The sequence below is a fragment of the Rhinolophus sinicus genome, linkage group LG10 (assembly GCF_036562045.2).
Source record: "Rhinolophus sinicus isolate RSC01 linkage group LG10, ASM3656204v1, whole genome shotgun sequence".
NCBI lineage: Eukaryota > Metazoa > Chordata > Mammalia > Chiroptera > Rhinolophidae > Rhinolophus > Rhinolophus sinicus.
The window spans coordinates 20710537-20730872 of NC_133759.1; the positions used below are offsets into that span (position 1 = coordinate 20710537).

Consider the following 20336-nt stretch of genomic DNA (forward strand, 5'->3'; position numbering starts at 1 on the left):
CTCGTGACTGTTTTGCATTAACTTAAAGACAACTTTTACATATCGAGACCCACTGCCCCAGTAGATGCAGTCACACAAGAACACATCATTAGGTCTCATCCTTCAATGCAATCTCGTAATCTGACTGCCTGTCGTGTGACAGAAATTAATTGCCACTTTAATTTAATCAGTGTAGACAGCCAATCTGGATGCAGTGTGAGCGTGCTTTTGGAAAGAAAGTTTGGGGACGGAATTACTCATTCTGTTTTTCCAAAATTTCTTTTAAAAAGTATATTGTAAGCTCATTTTCTAAATTGGGAACTTGTTAAAAATAAAATGAGCTTGCTTTAGTCTGAGATTCACTATACTTTTTAAGTAACAGTATGACCCCTTATGTAGTAATGTACAAGCCAAGAAAATACAGAGCTGTGTGCCTTTAAAAAAGTTACTTACTCTCTATTTCATCCCAGTACATTGTAATAAATCAATTCTTATAGTATTTTTATAATGGTAAATTAGATTATCTGTGTAAAGGACTTAGCCGAGTGCCTTGGTGCATAGTGAGCAATCAACAATCACTGCCTATTATACTGAAAATAGTAAGATAATACAAATTCACCATGAGCACTCATTGGAAGATCTTGATTTAGGAAGAAGAAATCGCCAGTTTAATTAATCATTTTATATAAATTATTCTAAAAGATATTTGGTATCTTCAAATAATGAAGCCCCTTCTGAAGGCAGGAAGAAAGTCAATGGTATTTTGTGCAATAAAGTTTGGAATTTGATAGATTTCCCTTCTACAGTGTAGGAATAAAAATTACATGTCAGTTCCCACAGGAGCTGGAACAGCTCACTGGTAAGTTATCATTCTTCCATGCTTGTTATTTCTAAAATGTGTTTGTGAACTTCTTTAAAGCTTAAGTGAAGATTGAATCAAAATAAAGATACAATACTTGAGCTAAATTGTTCTAAATTTAGGCATGTGCTTGTAAAGATTCCCATTGTTATATGCAAATATTTTTACTTTCTCTGCCCTTCTATTTTTTTGAAGACACCAATTTTTTTCTTTGCATCTGTCATAAGTAAATATGGGCTCAGAAAATATATTACATTTCAAAACTGTTGATTGCACCTAATTATGCATGTAAATTGCTACTTCAAGCATGCAGACAGCTTGTAACATTTTGAAAATTTTGCCCCAGTAGTCATTTGAGGTATTTGTGTTACTATTTTTCTTTTCCCTCAAATGATTTCATTTCCCAATTTGCTTTCAATTAATGATGGGTCTATGAATAATTTTCACCTTTTCATGTCTGTCCTTTAGATGACTCACATGAGCAAATCAGAACTTTCAAGAAAATCAGCCTTCTTATTACTTATACCAGACCATTTGGTTTTTTGAATCCCTGAGACAAGAGTTTAGAAAAAGGTGTCTGTCCTGCAAGAGTCATCCAACCTCTTGCTACTGAGAATATGGTCGATGAACCAATAGCATCTCAACACTTGTATTGTTAGAAATCCAGTGTCAGGCTTCACCCCAGCCTTACTGCATCAGAGTCTCCATTTTAACAAGATCTCCAAGTGATTCCTCTCAGATTCAAGTTTGAGAAGCACTGCTCTCATGCACCACATAACTTGACTTTCCTGTAGTACAATTATCTTTGGCACTGTCCCCCTAAAATACTACTCAGAAAGACTCATTAGGAAAATACTATCTTAGAAACTTTTTTGTGTGTGAAGACACCCACAGGATCTTAGTGTTGCATAATGAAAAATTACATAAATTAAGAATGTATCTCTGTTGTAATCTCTGGTAATGAATTAGAAGTATATAGTTTTCTAAAAATCAAAAGCCATTAATTTACTTATGAAGTGAATACCACTTTATCTTGAAAAATAAATTTTAGGCAAACATGTAGTACTTGGTCCTAAAAAACTTGGTTATTCTTGACCTTCCATTTAGACTTAAAGTCCACAGTTTCTACTCTGCTGGGATTAGTGATACCTTCTGTGACGACGTAAGCAGGAACCACCAACTTTGTATCTGTGCAATGACAGTCTAATAAACGTTCACTGATTTGGCATAAGTATGGACTAAATTATGTGCTCCAATATTTTTTGGAACTAACAAAACTTATCACTTTTAAAGAATTTCTTGAAAGCACATATACTTAGATCAATAACATTACTTGTAAAACCTATCTAGTGCAGCAGTTCTCACCTTAAATGTACATGAAATCATGTGGGGAATGTTGTTGAAATGCAGATTATGACTCAGCAGGATAGGGTTGGGGCCTGAAACTCTGCAATTCTCACTGACAAACTTCCAGGAGAAGCCAGGGCTTCTGGTCCTCAGATTTAGTAGACTTGCTTTATCACCGTAAATGGTTCTAAATTTTAATCACTTGGGGAACTTTTCAAAAATCTCTAATGCCCGCACTATACCCCAGACAAATTAATCCAAATCTCTGCAGGTGGGATCTAGGCATCAGTAGTATGTCATCCTCCCCACATGATTGTGGCATGTGGCCAAGATTGGGAATCAATGCTGTAAATCAGTGATTCTTCAAGTGTGGCCCCCAGACCAGCAGCAGCAGCAGCAGCAGCAGCAGTAGCTCTCAGGCCCTCCTCAGACCTACTCAATCAGTATGTGTACTCTATGGTCTCCAGGAGATGTGTACACACATTTAAAGATTGAGAAGCACAGCTCTAGCACATCCTCATGACACGGGAAGACGGCACTCAACCAGCAGCGACCTGATCGCACCTCCTTCATCTCTTGGCTCTTTATGCATCTACACGCATCCTGAGAGGTTCTAACAAATCCTTATGGGTAAAGTTCCAATTGATAAGACGAATCTACAAGCATCCCTAGCTCTGTTTTAATACGTCTATGGTTAGTGACACTGTCCCACAGAACTGCCTACAATGACAGAAATGTCCTATACCCGTGCTCTTCAATAAGTGGCTACCAGCCACATGTGTCTATTGAACACACGAACTGTGTGACTGAGAAATGTTTGGTTTTTTTTTAAGTTTTATTTCATTTTAACATTTAAATTGAATTAGGTTCATGTGGTTATTGGCTCCTGTATTGGACAGAGCAGCTCCTTCCTGTTGCTCAACTCGTATTCAAATTTCCAGGGTGAACACAGGCCCCTCCTGCTTGGTTTTTATATGTATTAATCCCTAGTGAATGCACCAGGATGAAAAACATCTGCCTTGCCACCTCATTTACATAATAAGTAACATGATGCTTGTTATTTTGAATGAGAGGAGTTTAACTTGAATTAAACGCCACCAAAAGTTGTCAAAACCTTTTTCATAGCATTCATAATTACGTAGCTTTAATTTTACAGCCCTTTCAAACGTCAGCACACATGGGATGCATTTGGAACTGCCTTAAGAAAAAGAGACAAAAGTCTACAAATGGATTCAGGATAGAAGAGACATAAAGACACCCCCTCCCCCAGCATCTTATTAATGTATAATGGAAAGTTGAATAAATTAAGTTGAATAAATACATCTATGTTGAAAATAAATATCAAAAAACTTGAAGATTTCTATCAAAATGGAAGACAAAGTACAAAACAAAGGAGGGATCGAGGAGTTAAGATTCCAGAAGATAGCAAATAAAATTCAAAATAGAAATGTACTCAACAATTACCATGACTGGAAATAATCTATGGAATCAATGAGAAGGGATGGGGTGGGAGGGATGGAATGGATGATATGGGAGAGGATGGGAGGGGATGGACGAGTGGGATGGGATGGGATGGGAGGGAAGGGTGGGGCAGGGGAGGGAAGAGAAGGGGAGGTGACAGGAGGGAATGGATGGGATGGGAGGTGATGGGATGGGAAGGGATGGGAGGGAAGGGGTGAGAAGGGGACAGGAGGGAATGGATGGGAGGGAATAGGATGGGATGAAACAAAATTATTCATGATTTAAAGACAGGCACCAGCCCCCTTGAATCTTCCCTTCCCCAGGATGAGAACAGCAACCACAATTATAACAGCACTGCCTACCAGCTGTCAAGTGTGCTCCATACACGATTCCCTGCAGTCCTCCCCAAAACCCTGTGGGGTGAGTATGATCAGGAAAGAGATTACTTGGGGACATTATTTTAACTGACACATATAAGAATAAAAATAAGCAAATCCCTACTTGAGAGGGAAGAGGGCAGTGTTAAAATGGCCCTCTTCTTTGACTGAAACGGACACGTGTCATTTCTAAGCTGCATTAGCCACAACCTGTCGTATAAAAGGAGGCTAGCACTAGGGGAATATTTTAGCAGAGTCTGTGCCTTGCTCAGCTCCTGATCTGGTACAGTGTAATACAAGATTATGCCCACAAAGAAATGTGTAGCTAAGGCAACAGCCTCACTTCTGAGGATGGTCACTTCATAGCAACGGAAACCAATAAATAGGCTGCTTTTGTTGTCCTCAGGAAAGAAACTCCAAGGGACTTCAGACAACCCCACTTCAGGAGGTTGCTCATGAGCTCAGAGGCCATTCAGAACTTGTCCTGACTCTCATGCAGGCAGGCATCTTAAGACCCCCACCACCGCACCCAGGCTGTCCTTTTCTTCAGAAAGTGAGGGCAAGTTTCTTCACAATCCATACCAACCCACCTCAGAAGGGAGGAGGCAGAGTGACCATGAAAGAAGAAAATATTCACTCCCCTCAGTAATGGTCTATAAAGGTCAAACCCAGTTCTGTGTGTATACAACCTTGCTGGTATCCTGTGCCTAACAAGGCAACTTAAGGAATAAACCACAAGCCCTAAGCATTGTTCTAGGCATTATTTGGAAGATTCCCCCGACCCTTCATTTGTGCAAATATACACTGGATTCTTAGCTAAAGTTATAGGTGTAGTGTATGGACATAGGAATCCCAGGGATTTTTAACTTTACCTTCTAGGTCACCTGAAAATATTCCAGGACTCTGCGGTGTTAAGAGCAGTCCCGGACGTTCTGCCCCAGCAATACTGGAGCAATCCTACCTAGGGAGAGGGGGTTCTGGCCTCCTGAATCTTGTACAGAATGCCAGCTTTGCTGAGCTGGTTCAAGACTTGATCATTGCCCAAACATCACCTTTATTACTGAAAAAGTCTACATTGGAGGAGGTAGCTTTCATCTATAGGCAAATGGTCTTCCTATTTCTGAACACCTGGATTGGGCAGACCACCCCACCCAGTCACAGCTGTGTCGGGTTGTTGTAGGGCTGTTGCAAGCTTTGTGTACTTGCGCCCTCCAGGCAGCTAGCTACCATGAAGTAAAAGCAAGAGGCCAGTAAGCTCAGTTCATGTTTCCCAAATTCACTAGGCAAGTAAAACACCTCTCCTGGGGCAGAGAGAGTAAAAGAGAGGAGACATGCCAGGGATATTATGCTACTCGAACTCCCAACACAGGGAAAGAAACATCAGAAGTGGGGAAGAAGTGTTAATCCCCCCAAACAAATTCTCTTCAATATCAGCAGATCCCATGTCCCGTGTTCCAATCCCCCTCACTGCCTGGTGCCTCCTATAGTTAGGAAAGTTACGGGAGCCCACCCTGGATAGCTCCGTTTCCTGCCTCCAGTATCCACTCATTGCTCCTGTGTAGTCACCAGACCACCATCAGCTCTACCCGCCACTCTCCTGTCAATGTAGAACTACCGTGTTTCCCCGAAAATAAGACCTAGCCGGACCATCAGCTCTAATGCGTTTTTTGGAGCAAAAATTAATATAAGACCCGGTCTTACATTATATTATATTATATTTATATTACATTATATAAGACCCAGTCTGATAATAAAATAAGACCGGATCTAAAAACCTACAAGTATATTTCAAATTAATAGAAAATTAACATAAAAACTAATTTTGAAAAAAAAAAAATAAGACCAGGTCTTATATGTTAATTTTTGCTCCAAAAGACGCATTAGAGCTGATGGTCTGGCTAGGTCTTATTTTCAGGGAAACACAGTAACTTATTGGGTCTTAGACGTGAATGGGCAGAATTAACATTCCTTGCAAAGCTGTCAAGAATTAAACTCCTGACCCATTTCTCATTAGCATCTCACTCCTATCAACTGAGCCAACTAGCAATGTTACAGAGGTGTAAAGCTTTGCAGAGGTGGTGCTCTAGCAAGTGCCTTTTATCTTACAAGTGCCTAATAAATATTGCATTTTCATAATTTGGCTTTTTAAGCCACAAATTATCTTTCATTCCCTTGCATAGTGTATTTTAGAAGACCCACCTAATGCAGTGCTTCGCACACGGTGGGAACTAAATAAATGTTTGAGAATGAATATTAAAAACCTTTTATGTGAAGTCTTAGAAATGACTTTGCATCTCATCTTGGAAAATTTAGACTTCATGAAAGTAAAACAAGACTGGCCTCTTTGATGATCACGTGTTGGTATCAATTTCCCCAAACTACTATAGGAAGGTAAATAACTGTCACTTTGCACAAGGACATGTCTGAGTCTCCATTTCCTTTTTTATGAATTGAGGAACCTATAATTCCTTTCAGCTCAGACTCTGAGATAACAATAGTAGATATTTTCTAAGCAGTTAAGTGCACACTGAAAGCATTCAATAACCAAGTGAGGGTAGGAAACTCGCTGTAGTTTGTAATGGTATGCTTTCATTTCCATCTATTAATAGCAAATCTTTTCTGTTTCTAGAGATGGCCATTGATCTCCTAGTCATTCTTTTTTTTTTCCTTAAAGATTTTATTGGGGAAGGGGAACAGGACTTTATCGGGGAACAGTGTGTACTTCCAGGACCTCCTTTCCAAGGTAAGTGGCTGTCCTTTCAGTCCTAGCTGTGGAGGGCGCAGCCCAGCTCCAGGTCCAGCCACTGCTGCCAGTTGCAGGGGGCACAGCCCACCATCCCCCGTGGGAGTCGAGGAATCGAACTGGCAACCTTGTGATTGAGAGCCCACTGGCCCATGTGGGAATCGAACCAGCAGCCTTCGGGGTTAGGAGCATGGAGCTCCAACCGCCTGAGCCACCGGGCCGGCCCCTAGTCATTGTCTTTTATCTGCACACTTTGCTTTTCATTTTGGAACCAGAGTATGTACTGCTACAGCAATAATTAGGCAAGACAATTTGGAAAACCAGGAATTTCAACAAAAATATAAAACACACAGGCAACAATCCCCAGAGACAGCGAGAAACATAATATATGATTTCATAGGGAAAACCAGTAGAGGGTGGATGGTAAGTTGCAAGATTCACCTGGATATATTTCTAGAGAAAAGAGGACCACTATAGTAAGGAAACTAAAATTCCAATGGGTAATATATACTTTTTTAATATAACAGTATTCTCATGCCCCTTAAGGATATCATACATGCTTAGAAGTTAAGGCATAAGTACATACCAACTATTGATATTTACTTCCCACAGCATGCAGGCTTCTGGCCCTCTGTTGACACTGTTGTGTTATGTGTCACTAGTCACTTCCTCACTGCCAAAGTTGACGCCTGTTTTGGCTCTTGGTCTTAGCTGGCCTTCTGTCTTGCGTTTTGCTCCAGCCTTCTCAAGAACCTACTCAGTCTTAATTCCCTCCTCATCTTCTGACAATTCTTCACCAACTGTCTTTTTCACTCTTCTTTTCTTATCCATCTCCAAGTGAGTTGTCCTACTCCACATACATAGACTCTTCAGAGAACACGTGAAGCTTCGACTCCCTCATCTCAGGGAAATAGTGTTGATGATCAATCATCAAAGAAATTAAGCACAGCATTAGGCATTTACATATAGCATCTCTTTTAATTATCATAATAACTCTCGGCAGTGGCCAATACTAGCTCTATTTTATGCACAAGGAAACTAAGGTTCTGATAGCCTAGGTCACATAACTAAAGAGACAACCCTGTTTGTAGCAGAATCACAGATTGGAACACAAGCCTGTCTGACTCAGATTTCACGATCCTTTCATCCACCTACTCGTAGGTATATCAATTATCTAGTGCTGTGTAACAAACCACCCCAGACTTCAATGTCCTCAAACAATAGTAGATGTTCCTCACACATCTGTGATGCAGACAACTTGGTGGACAGGACATGCCTCTGCTCTATGCACCATCAGCTGGGGCAGCTCTACTAGGCTTGGAGGCTCCATGTTGACAATGGCGCACTCACAGGGCTTGCAAGTTGGTATTGGCTATTGGCTGGGAGCTCTGGGTCTCAGTTCCTCTGTACATGGGGCTCACCAAAGGCTGCTTGGGCTTCTTCACAAGCAGCCTTCACAGCATGATGGTTGGGTTCCAAGAGCAAAGAACCTAATAGAAAGGCGCAGAAGTACAAGGCATTGTTATGACTTAGTCACCTGGTGTCAGTTCTGCTATACTCTGCTGGTTGAGGCAAACACAAAGGCCCACCCAGGTTTAAGGGGAGGCGACATAGACCCCACCTCTCTGCGGAGAAGGTGCAACGTGCTAAAGCATGTAGGACAGAAGGAAACATCGCTGCAGCCATCTGTGGGTAAAACAAGCTGCCACATCATGATTCCTCTACGAAGCCCACCTAGAAAAATGACTTTCCAATCCTTAACTCACAGCCCTGCCATCTCTTCTGAAGCCAATTCCACAGTTTTGATGGTCCACTGAAATTTTTCAAAATCCAAATTCACAAAGCTCTTGGTTAAAACCAAGCCTTCCTTACCTTGTTCTTCACTATGTACATTATCAGCATCCATCTTCCTAATCACCAACAGTCAATGGCTCACATGCAGCTTAACTCCTCTTGTCCCCATCTCTCCACATTCAGTTACTGAAACCTATTAATTCTATTTCATCAAACAGTTTAGTCATTCATTCATAAACATTTAGCATTGACTACCTACTCTGTGATTGGCTCTGCACTGGTTCCTGTTAGTTATTAGTGACAGAGATAAAATTGTACACACATACACACAGGTACATATGAAAAAAATATATATACATACCATCTGCGCTCTCAAGTTGTTTACAAGGTTATGCAGAAAGAATAGACAAATCATCAAAAAAGCTGTAATTGTTTTAAGTATCATATTCCAAGTAAACCAAGGGTGCTGAGGTTGCAAAGCAAAGGAGTACTAACCTAGATTTGGGTGAGGGAAGGGAGAAGGAAGTGAACTCTGATCCAAGTTGAAAAGAATAGTGAGACTTTTATTCCATCCGAGCTTGTACATGACAAACAGAAATCAAAACTAAACTAAATAGAATGACATTTAGCTCAGGATGATTTTCAGTTGGTCTGCCCAGAGACAGTCTCTGAAGCATAGAATGATACCCAAAACTGAACCTCTGTTCAAAAGCATTTCTCTCTTCTATCTGTGAAGCTTTCCAACCTACAGAAGGTCAATTACTCTGAGATTAACCAGGATCCCTGAGCATTGTAATGTTTGAAAGCCAATGGAGAGTAATTTTAAAAAGTGTTTACAGGAATTTGAGAAAGCTTTTGAAGTGACAGGGAAAGAAATCTTGCATGGCCACATGTGCTGGTTCGTGTTTCACGAGCTTGCTCTCAGACCTATTCCTGAGTGTCTTTCTTGTGTCCCCTGCTTTGCTCTGTGTCACAGGAAACTACATTTGTGGGCTCCCTTGCTAATTTATCTCCGGTTAAAGTCCATGGGAGGCACTGGTGGAAAACAGGAGAGTGCAAGGAGAGGAGAAGCTGGGGTATTTCTTCCCTCTGTCTCTGCCTGAGCTGTATCCTGCAGCAGCTTCATCTCCAGCTGCCAGCCATGCCCAGCTGTCCTACTGGGCAGCAGCACCCCCTGCGTGGTTCCCACTCCTACCATATAGTCTGATTCTGGGATTAGGTAACACGCCCTCCTCCCTGTGGATCTCCTACGCAAGGAGTGGGACCAGCCTCCTGCTCTTGCTAACCTCTGGTGGTCTCAGCATGCTCTGGCTGCCATCACACATGTGACCTATTCTATGGTAATCCCTCCTTCCATTTGAAAATTAAGAGTGGTGTCTGGTTTCCTTCCTGACTGGATCCTGAATGATACACCTAGCGAACTCATGTTTTAAATTATTTTCAATTGTGGCAAAATACACATAACATAAAATTGACCATCTTTTTAAATATTTAAGTGTGTAGATCAGTGGCACTAAGTACATTCACATTGTTGTGCAACCACCACGGCTGCCCATCTCCAGAACTCTTCTCATTTGCAAAACTGAAGCTCTGTGTTCACTAAACAACTCTTCATTTCCCCCAGCCCAAGCTCCTGGCAACTACCATTCTACTTTCTGTCTATGAATTTGATTATTCTAGGTACCTCATGTAGGTACCTCACATGGAATCATACATTATTTGTAGACTGTTTTTGTTGTGTTTTTTGTAATTGGTTTATTTCACTTAATGTCCTCAAGGTTCATCTATGCGGTAGCTCATGTCAAATTTCCTTCCTTTTTAAGAATAAATAATATTTCATTATATGTACATACCACATTTTGTTTATCCATTCATCTGATCATGGACCCTCAGCTATTGTGAATAACGTGGCTAGGAACGTGGGCATACAAACATCTCTTTGAGTCCCTGCTTTCATTTCTTTGGGGCATATGCACAGGAGTGGAATTGCTGGATCATCTAGTAATTCCATTTGAAATTTTTTGAAGAACCACCAGATTGTTCTCCATTGTGTGTACACCATGATACTTTCTTACCAACAACATGCAATTTCTCCACATCCTTTCCAACACTTGTTATTTTCTGCCTTTTTGATGGTGGCCACCCTAATGGGAATGAGGTGGTGTCTCATTGTGGTTTTTAGCTCATTTTAATACCAGAACAGTTGACACTGAGTGGCAAAAATCGTTGACTCAACCTTGTCTTCTAGTCATTGTGAGTAATAAGCAGGGTTTCGGGCATTAGGTTTCCTGCTGAGCTATGTTTCCATGAAAAGTTTAAGTAAAAGTCTTACCAGCTCCGAACAATTGAGCCCAATAAGGATTTCCAAGTGACGGCTATTCTTCAAACCCCACCTCAACCACTCTGAGACCTTAGATATCTGAGTCTCCCTCTGTCTGATCTCAGTTCTTTCATTATTACATTGTGAATAATAACCCGTTTGTGCAGGTAGGAGAATTATATTTCCCCTACATACTTACGTATGTTTCAGATTCTTAGTTTTCAATATTTAATACTTCCTATCTTGCTAGCTTGTTTATATAGTTAAACTTCAATATGCTTTTGTTGACTCAGTAAAAAGAACTGAAAATCTGCACATGTTGCTTTCTGTGGTGGCTAAGCTTCACAGAGGTGATTAATGAAGAATATAAATCCTTGAGGTCTTACAGTATAATTTCAAATCCCTAACTCCACCACTAGTAAATGTGTGACTTTGGGAAGTTTCCTAAATTATTAACTTTCTCTGAGCCTCAATTTCCCCATTTGTAAAACAGATATAATAATAGTTCCTACACCTTCGGGTTATTATGGACTAAATTATAAAATTACCTCAAGCTCTTACTTATCACATTTATACACATACATTAGGTATTATTAGACTCCATTTTAATTTAGAATGTTAATGGATCCACTTTTTTTATCTTGTCAAATGCTTTTTCTGCATCAATTCATATAATCATATGATTTTTGTCCTTTATTTTGTTTGATCCACTCTTAAAAGATCCCTTGAAACCTTTTCATCCCACAGAGGAGATTCTAGTTTGGGTATATGAGGACACACTGAAAACGAATATTTCTGCCTCAATTTGAAGCCCTCATCTCCCGTTACCAAACTACAGGGGTCATAGCACCTTTCTATCAAGTTAGGTAACCTGCCTGTGTAGGTGGGGTAAGCTCAAGCAGCCGGGTCTTCCTTCAGGATGTTTCAATGGTAGAAGTCCATGGTATCGTGCTTTTTGTGTAAGACAGTAAATCAGAAATCTAGATTTGATTATACAATCTAAACATGGCCAACTATGGTCTTCTTACATGGGTAGCACTTTTGCTCGACCAGAATCTAGACCTCTCAGGAGTGTATAATGAGCCCGATTCATTCACTTCTTCCCTAGGAGAAAATAAACCATAGTATTTATCTCATTCATTCATCTATTCATTTCCCCAACCTTTCCTAAGGATTTGCACAAGGCACTAAGATACGTTCCAGAAATACAGAAATATAAGACACAGCTCTAGCCTTCCAAGGAGATCAGGAGATGGAAATTGGCACAAAGTGCTATGGGAACTCATCGGGCATGTAACTCATCTGAGGGGTCTGGGAAGAGACATTGTCTGGGCTCTGTCTGGAAGGATGAGGTGTTATCAAGGAAGAATAAATAGGAGGGAGTGTACTGTTCATGGTAGAGGGAACATAGAGGCATAGAGAAATGAGAGGTCAATGCAAAGGTTGGTTGGATCCAGATCATGAAGGAGTTCAGACATTAGACCATGTGTACGAAGGGGGGTTGGCGGTGGTATTTTAAGCTGTAAGGAAGAAGAGGTAGGAAATTTCTATGAGAAGTCTGGAGAAGGATAAGACTAGAGGGCACTGAAACCAACTAGTTCACCACAGCAGTAACAGAAGCAAGAAATAAGATTTCTGAATAAGTCAGTGGCCACAGAAAGGAAGATAAATCACTGGATTCTAAATTAGAATTAGAAAGCATGATCAACACGACTGGGTGAGTCATTAGATGTACCTGTTGCTTCTAAATTAAGAGTTCCAAGAACACTGAGCAAACTATAAATATCCTCTGACCATGTGTGGGAACACCAAGCAAGGTTTCAAAAGATGGCCAAAGTAAGAGCAAAATCTGTGTGCCATGTAGTTGTCAGATTTCAACCAAAGCTGACCTATTTTACCATCAGCTGTGCGTTGGAATACCAGAGGTCAACGAAGTCTATGAAATTATTGTTGAGGAGAAAAAAGAAAAAAGCCATACCTTCAACATGCTGCAAATGTTTGCTTCTATGTTTACAATGCTACTCATTCTGAAGTTTCCCTTGAGTCTTTTGTCATGAAACTAAGTATGTGCTTTTCTGTGTCAAACATCAAACATCTGAAGACTTTATTTTGCATTGTCTTTAAGTAACTCTTCACTTAACCATGTCCAACCAATGAGAATCCATTGGTTCTGTTTTTAAGGATCTCCAAATGAATATGTCCCCTAATCTTGAGTAACCCATTCCAGTTCTTAAAATCTTTCTCATGGTAAAAACCCTCCTCACTAACTACTGTAACTCTGTCATATGGTCAAGTAAGACTCTTTCCTTTCCTACTATTTGGAGTGCATTGAAGGATAGTCGTTGTATCAAAGGCATAGACTTGCATTTGACTGGATCTTATGAATGGAAATGACTTCTCCCGCAGAGATCAGTGCAAGGTGAGATACACTAAACACAATTAGCTGAAAATTACACTTCCCAGATTCCATTGCTAATCACTCACCATTTATAAAGAAATGAATTTTGGCTTGTCGTGGGAGTAATAACCCTGAACACCAATTCCAGAACTAGGCTTATCCTCACCATTTTCTTGGCTCAAAGTTCATACATATATTTAGAACAAGGCAACCATTCTGGAGTGCATAATTGAAAGACACTCACTATTACAGGACATAATGATCATATATTTCATAGCAATTTTCCATGTCTAAGAACATCTTAGTAAGCTGGATGACTGGCTCTTTCCACGTCAAGCATTGGCCACATTTTGAGACGATATTGGCAAGCTGGGCCAGGAGTATTAGGTGACTGGAATCCAGAGTTGGAACCCAGTGAAACAAAAAGGGGATTAGGAGTGAAATGCAGGGTCAATTCAAGGCTGGAACCAGAAAGGAAGCATAAGCTACTTGTTTCAGTAAAGATGTTTTGGGCTGTAAGTAACAAAAAATAACTCAAACTGTTTTAACAACAAAGGGGATTTATGGGTCTGTGGAACTAAAATTTCTAGAAATAATACAGTTTCTGGCACAGATTGAACTGAGCTTTGACTTTATGTCACTACTATTCTCTTGGATCTGTCTTTCTCTGTTGTATCATCTTTGTCTTCAGGCTGGCTCTACACTTATTCAACTAAATTATATTACACACCCTCCCATGAACTAATCATGATGGCCAACAAAATATAATCTGATTGATGCAAACCAATCCTGTCCTGGCCTTGGACCTCGGGGTGGTGGTCAAGTGCACCAAACCACACCTGCCACAACAGCAAAGAGGTGGGATGGAAGCTAGAGAGGCATAGTGTCCACTGCACTACACACGTCATCAGTGGTCACTGAGAGCAGGAGAGTGACGCCAGAGAAGAGGGGAGCAGACAACTTGACAGTAAAACAGTCATGACACCAGCGTCAGACTCAATCCATTAGGCACAAGAGGACCTCACACGGGAGCAAAGCTAGCCTCAAATGGTAGGTTGATTATATTCTTCCTGCTGTAGTGGGTACCTAAGAATAACTCAGGGAGGACTGAAGCCAAGACCTACATTCGTGACAGTCCCTTCCTGATTTTAATTACTAAGAAGAGAACGATGATGGTTATAATGCCAGATAGCTCATGGCAGTAAATCACCACTCTAGAATAAGAAAAGAAGGCATTCATTCTTTCAAGCAACTAATGGACTATTTAGTAAATGTCTGCTCTTAAGGACAAAGTAGAACTATGAAACACTAAGCATTTCATTAAATAAAACAGCTTGTTTCCTAAGAACTGCACTATGTACAGTGACAGAATGTTCTAGGACTGAGTGATTCCTTTGATAGGAACAAGAAGTTTACAGGCCAATATTGAATAGGGAAGGGGGAAGGGTCACAGCCTCCGGGAAAGTGCAGTTTACAATTTATCAATATCTGAGTGCAAATACCACTTGTTTTGTTTTTGTGTATTATCAAGAACATCTGTCTAAGAATAAATCAATTAGTAAATATCTTGCACAGTACTTGGCAAGTAGTGGGCACTCAACAAATGTTCAGTAAATTAAAGTATATATTGAGTACCTCATAAGTACTGTGACAGGCACTGAGGTAGTATAGCAGACCCTGTACATAATCCAAGACACTCACCATGCCCAAGTACAGGGGGGCTTCTTATCACAAGCATTAGAGGCTCTGTTTGTGGAAGATGCTTAATCCATACGTGGGATAAACTGGAGGTGCTGGGCAGTTACTGTCCTTGGGAGGAGCGTTCAGCCAAGGATGGATGGTAATGGGTGACAAATGCCCCAGCTTCTTTGCCTCTAGATGGGACAGCTCTGACACACGTTCTATGCTGTCTCAGAGAGGTCTTGAGTAGGAATGAGCCCCAGCTGCCTGTAGCATGAACCTGTTCATTAATATACACTGCACTGGCGTCCTTCCCTTTTATCACTTTTCCACTCTCCTGCCAGTGCTTCCTGGGATTACCTCCTAAATAAATCCCTTTTGCTTGCAACCTTGTCTCATGACCAGCTTCTGGAGGAACACAATCGATGACAGTAGCCATTATCCTAAGAGCCATCATCCCTTCCTTCCTGGCTATCAGAACCCTAAGGCCTTGGGGAGAGGCAGTAAGTCTAGCCCTAGGACATGGGTTATTATTGGGATATGCCAAACATGACAACCCCATTTTCAGCTTTCCAGCTAATCTTGCAGCTACAAGGGGGTGGTAGGATTGCTTTAGCCAATTTGATATTAGCATAAAGCTAATGGAATTTTTCTAGAGAAGCTGTGGTGCTCCTGATAAAAACTAATAGATGCTATTGCCCTCCTCCTGCTATGAATGTGACCACGGAGCCATGTGACATTTGTTGCAGCAAAGAGATCCACAGCAAAGATTTTGCTGGTCCCAACATCACTGATCCAGTGAATCAACAAGAGTAGTGGCCCATTTCTGAGACTTGTTGTTATCGGAGAAGATAGGGCCCTATTTGTTTAAGTCAACTTCTTCCAATTTTCTGTTACATGCAGCCAAAAGGAATCCTAATCAATACAAATACTTAGCACTATATTAACGGTTAAAAGAGATCAAGAAGGAACAATGCATGACTGTTTCACTAGAGAGTGAGAGTAAGTTATAAGATAATTAGAACCATTTTTATTAACTCTTAAGATAATGGGTATGACGTAATAGTTTGTTCAAGTACCGGTTGAACACCTATAGGTTGGTGCAAAAGCAATTGCGGTTTTTGCAATTATTACCCTTGTAAACTGCAATTACTTTTGCACCAACCTAATAGTTGGCACAAATTTAAGTAATGTAGACTGTTTGAGGCTAGAAGACCTTTCAGGTCCCTTTCAACCTCAAGTTTCTATCATTGTCTTACTGGACGGAAGGAAAAAGTCATAGCAGTATTCTCAAAAAGGTTCAGGGCACAAGAGAATAAGAAAACGGGCCTAGAAAGGTGGATAGGATATGAATAAAGTGAAGTAGAGAGCACTGCAATTGGAGCAAGGGGGTGGAAATATATACTGCAGAAATATTGCTTACAACTAGGAAGTCTCACAACTGAAATCCCTCAACTTGGATCCCGCCCCCCGCCCCCCACACACATAAAATAAATGAAGGGGGAAATACAACCGCAATGATGAATTTCAATATACATGTAGTGTAGACACATCAGCCATTTCAGAAGAGCATGTTTCAATATCTAGAATATCTGCTATGACTGGATCCAGCTGACCTTGCTTTTCAACCCTCTTAGCAGTCTCAAAATCAGCTCAATGGATGATGACAAAAGTGCTAAATTCTGTTACACCACTTTCTGAAGACAAGACTGGGATGTCATCAGGTGTGGCATTAAATGCCAAGCTGAAAAGAAAGTAGATGAGACTGATGTCGTGGAATGCACTGATACTGGGCCCCTGAGAGAAGTCTGTTGTCATTGCTTGACGTTTATAGCATCGTAATTCATTAGCTATTCCTTAGCAGAACCCTGTGAACTAGATTCTTTTTTTTTTTTTAATGAAAAAACAGAAAGAGGATCAACGGATAAGCTCAAAGGAACTAAAATCTCTTTTCAGTAGTAATATAAACAAATGCTACCATAAATCTGAGCACTAGAGTTCTATTGTAGGAAAAAAATATATGGTCCCTGCTAATTCTAACCAGGACCACTGACTGTATATTACAATAATAATTACTACCGGTATCTATATTTTACAAAGTGCTATCACAGATGCTACCCTATTCACATGTCACAAAAACCCAGGAGGTAGATAAATCAAAATTAAATCCCTGGTTTACAGAGGAGGAAACTGAGACTCACAGAGGTTAAGCAATCAAGGTCACCTAGCTGGTTAGGGACTGGAAATTGACCATTCTAATGCAAATTCCCATTCTCCACCCTGCCATCCAGCTTTTCACTACAGGAAAACAACTCGATGGCCAACTCTGTTAGAGTGTCCAAGACACAGGCCAACACACAGGTATGTAATTTGTTAGACTCTCTATAGATAAGTTAATTTCACCTACTCACTGAATAATTGTTTATTAAATCCTAAGCATGAGCCAGGCACCCTGCTGTGTGCTGTGGACCCTTAAAGAAGAAGTTCCTTGCCCTCAAGGACTGCACAATTCCATTCAAAGGCCCTAAGCACCTTGACTTACTCTCCTCATCCCTGAGGTGGAATACCTTTCCCAGACACACTTTCAGCTGGTGTTGAGGGCAAGAACTGCCATGGTTTGCTGACTGAATCATCAAGAACAAGGTGGTCTATAGAAGTGAACAAAAGAGAATAGTGAGAGAGGTCTAGGGTCCTAGAGGAAAAGGACACGTGTCAGAAGCTCTACAATACCACTGTCCAGTAGCGCTTGCTGGGATGACAGAAATGTTCTCTACCCGTGCTGTACAGTTTGCTAACCAGACACGTGTTGTAGCCACTTGAAACGTGGCTAGTGTGACTGAGGGAATGTTAAATTGTGCTTCACTTTAAAATAATTTCATAACCACATGGATCAAGTGGCTATCACATTGGACAGCACAGCTCTCGAAGCCAACCTGAGAGCTGAGCAACTGGGGCACGTTCTACATCTTCGGGTAAGAAGAACCGCAAGTTCTTCGTGTGCAGAGTCGGAACTGTTATCTCTTTCCCACAATCCCTCATGGGAAGATAACGGTCTTTCCTTGGAGCTATCTTGGCAAGCTAATTGGGGTAACAGTGGGGGGCTTGGAGAACACCGGGTGCTGCCCTCACGTTTCTGACTCAGCACAGTGGATACTGCAGCCCAGATAATCCTTTGTTGGGGGTGGGGGCTGCCTGCGTGTTGTAGAAGGTAGAGCAGCATTCTTTGTGCCTTTACCCACTCGATGTCAGTGTCACCCCCAATTGTGACAACCAAATACATCTGCAGACATTGCCGAATGTCTTCTTGGGAACAAAACTGCCCCTGGTTGAGACTCACTGCAATAGTGCAAGTAATGAAACCGTAACTGAGCTGTTCTCCAGGATACAGTGAGAAAAAGCAGGGTTTGCTCTGGGGAAGGAGGCAAAACAGACTTGGGGAGGATGAGTCGTGCAGAGGAGAGAACAGCCTGCAAGGGGCCCGAGGTGAGCATTTTGGTAAAGATGAGAGTGTCTGCTGGTGTGTAGAAGGTTTCAGAGGAAGAAATATGGCTCTTCAACTTGGAGTTTTTGCAATGCCACCACATAAAATCCTCTTTCACAGCCTCCTACACCAGCCCAGAAAATATATTATACTTTACAAATGGTTCTGTCTGTGGGTTTTTGTTGGTATCAAGAAAGAAGCTAAGATTCGTGCTTAGACTGAATTACAAACCTAAAGAGGTTACCGGGGCATAGGAACGAGGATGATGATGGTGATGATGGTGATAAATCTTTTCATGTACAGTCTAGCCATCAAACTACATTGTTTTTAAGACTATGTAATGGCAGGAGGGGAAGATTATCATGTGATACTAAACAGAAAAGCATGTCATTGTGTGTGAGTGAGTACACCAGTAATGCAATGTTTATAAAATTATTCACACACACACACAAACAGAAAAATGACTAGAAGGAAATACATCAAAACCCAAGTTGGGGATTATGGATGACCTGTATTTTCTTCTTCCCATATTTTTCTCTAATTGATTTGCATAGCAATAATTTTAAATTGTTTAGTATGTTCCATACATTTCTTTAGGCTTTGTAAAGTTTGTTTGCTGGTGTGTGTGTGTGTGTGTGTGTGTGTGTGTGTGTGTGTGTGTTCTGTCCTTATAAGATAGCTACAATTAAAATTCCTTGCCCAAAACCTCATCTTGAAAAGATTATGTTAACTTACTTATTAAAAAAGTGAGGTGTAAATGTTTAAATCCTTGTTTATCAACATCTCAAATGAGATAAAGAAGTTCTGTCTGGAGGTCATAGCTGGTCCATGTCCCTAACCTCAGAAATCAAAGGGGCTGGGACAGTTCCCCCAGGTCCTCCTTTGGAATGGTCCACTGTGGTGTTCTGAGCCTCAACCTTAGATAAGGAGCACTGCCTTCTATTCATTTCCCTCTCTCCTGCCCACCCCGCCCCACCCTTACCTGCAAGACTGAGTGGACCAAGCCAATCTGAGGTTCTAGAGCGTTAGACATCTGAAGACTCTGACCTTCTATTGTGGTCACATTTGAGTGTGGCTTGGCACTGCATTTTTAGGGAATAAAGGATGGTGAAATCCTTCTGGTCAGTCTCTCGCCCTCATTCTTGTTCTCTCCCTCATTCTTGCTCTCTCCTGGTGTCCTAAAATTCCACCTGATTTCACCAAAAATAATTCCCTATGATTTTCCAAGACTGATGCCCCCTGTGCTGTGACCATGATAGAGCAGTTAGATGTGGAGCCGGCAGACATACTGGAAGGACAGCCTAAGTTATACAAACTGGGGAGTTGTCAGTGCGTTGCTCCCAATTGGTTCCTTGGAAACCCTGACGTGTGACAGGTGCCCAGGAATGGGGAAAGGAAGAGCAGGAGACTCACGCAATCAAGCAGAGACGTTTACCAATATAGGTCAGAGCCCTGGCCTCCCTTCTTTGCCCACTGATGCATACATGATAGGTGAGTGTGAGAAAGTCGTGTGAAAGCGGTCTGAGCTTAGAACAACTTGCCCTGTGATTTAGTAGTGTGATTCCTATACATTTCATTGATGTGGAAATACAATTTCCTGTATGTTTGAGTTCTCCAGCAGTAAGATCCTCTCACGCAATTTCAGAGTCTCTGCACAATGTCATCTCAGTTTCTCACTGGGCATCTTGGAAAAACACACATTTGGTGCAATTGGCTAACTCCTTTCATCCTCTTACCAGCAGGTTCCAATCATGGCAGACTAATCAATCTCCTGGCCATCCACAGTAATCCCCAAAATGACCCAGATAATCCGATTGGCTGCAGTGCAGCCCAGTCACAATTTACATCAGACCATCTGGTGACTCTGTCTCCTCCGAGGGTAGCCCAGAAGGACCAT

General features: G+C 41.2%; 1 protein-coding gene across 2 annotated transcripts in view; it reads right to left on the minus strand.

Annotated features, from left to right (window-relative positions):
• Positions 1-20336, minus strand: part of RBMS3 (RNA binding motif single stranded interacting protein 3) — a 1259852-nt gene that overhangs the window by 1227226 nt on the left and 12290 nt on the right. The window contains exon 1 of one of the 2 annotated variants that reach the window (XM_074312720.1): positions 7353-9210. The exons of the other annotated variant lie outside the window; for it this stretch is intronic. The gene's annotated coding sequence lies outside the window, so the exon portion shown is untranslated. Of the gene's footprint in view, positions 1-7352; positions 9211-20336 lie in introns of those variants that run through there. 2 annotated transcript variants of the gene reach the window in all.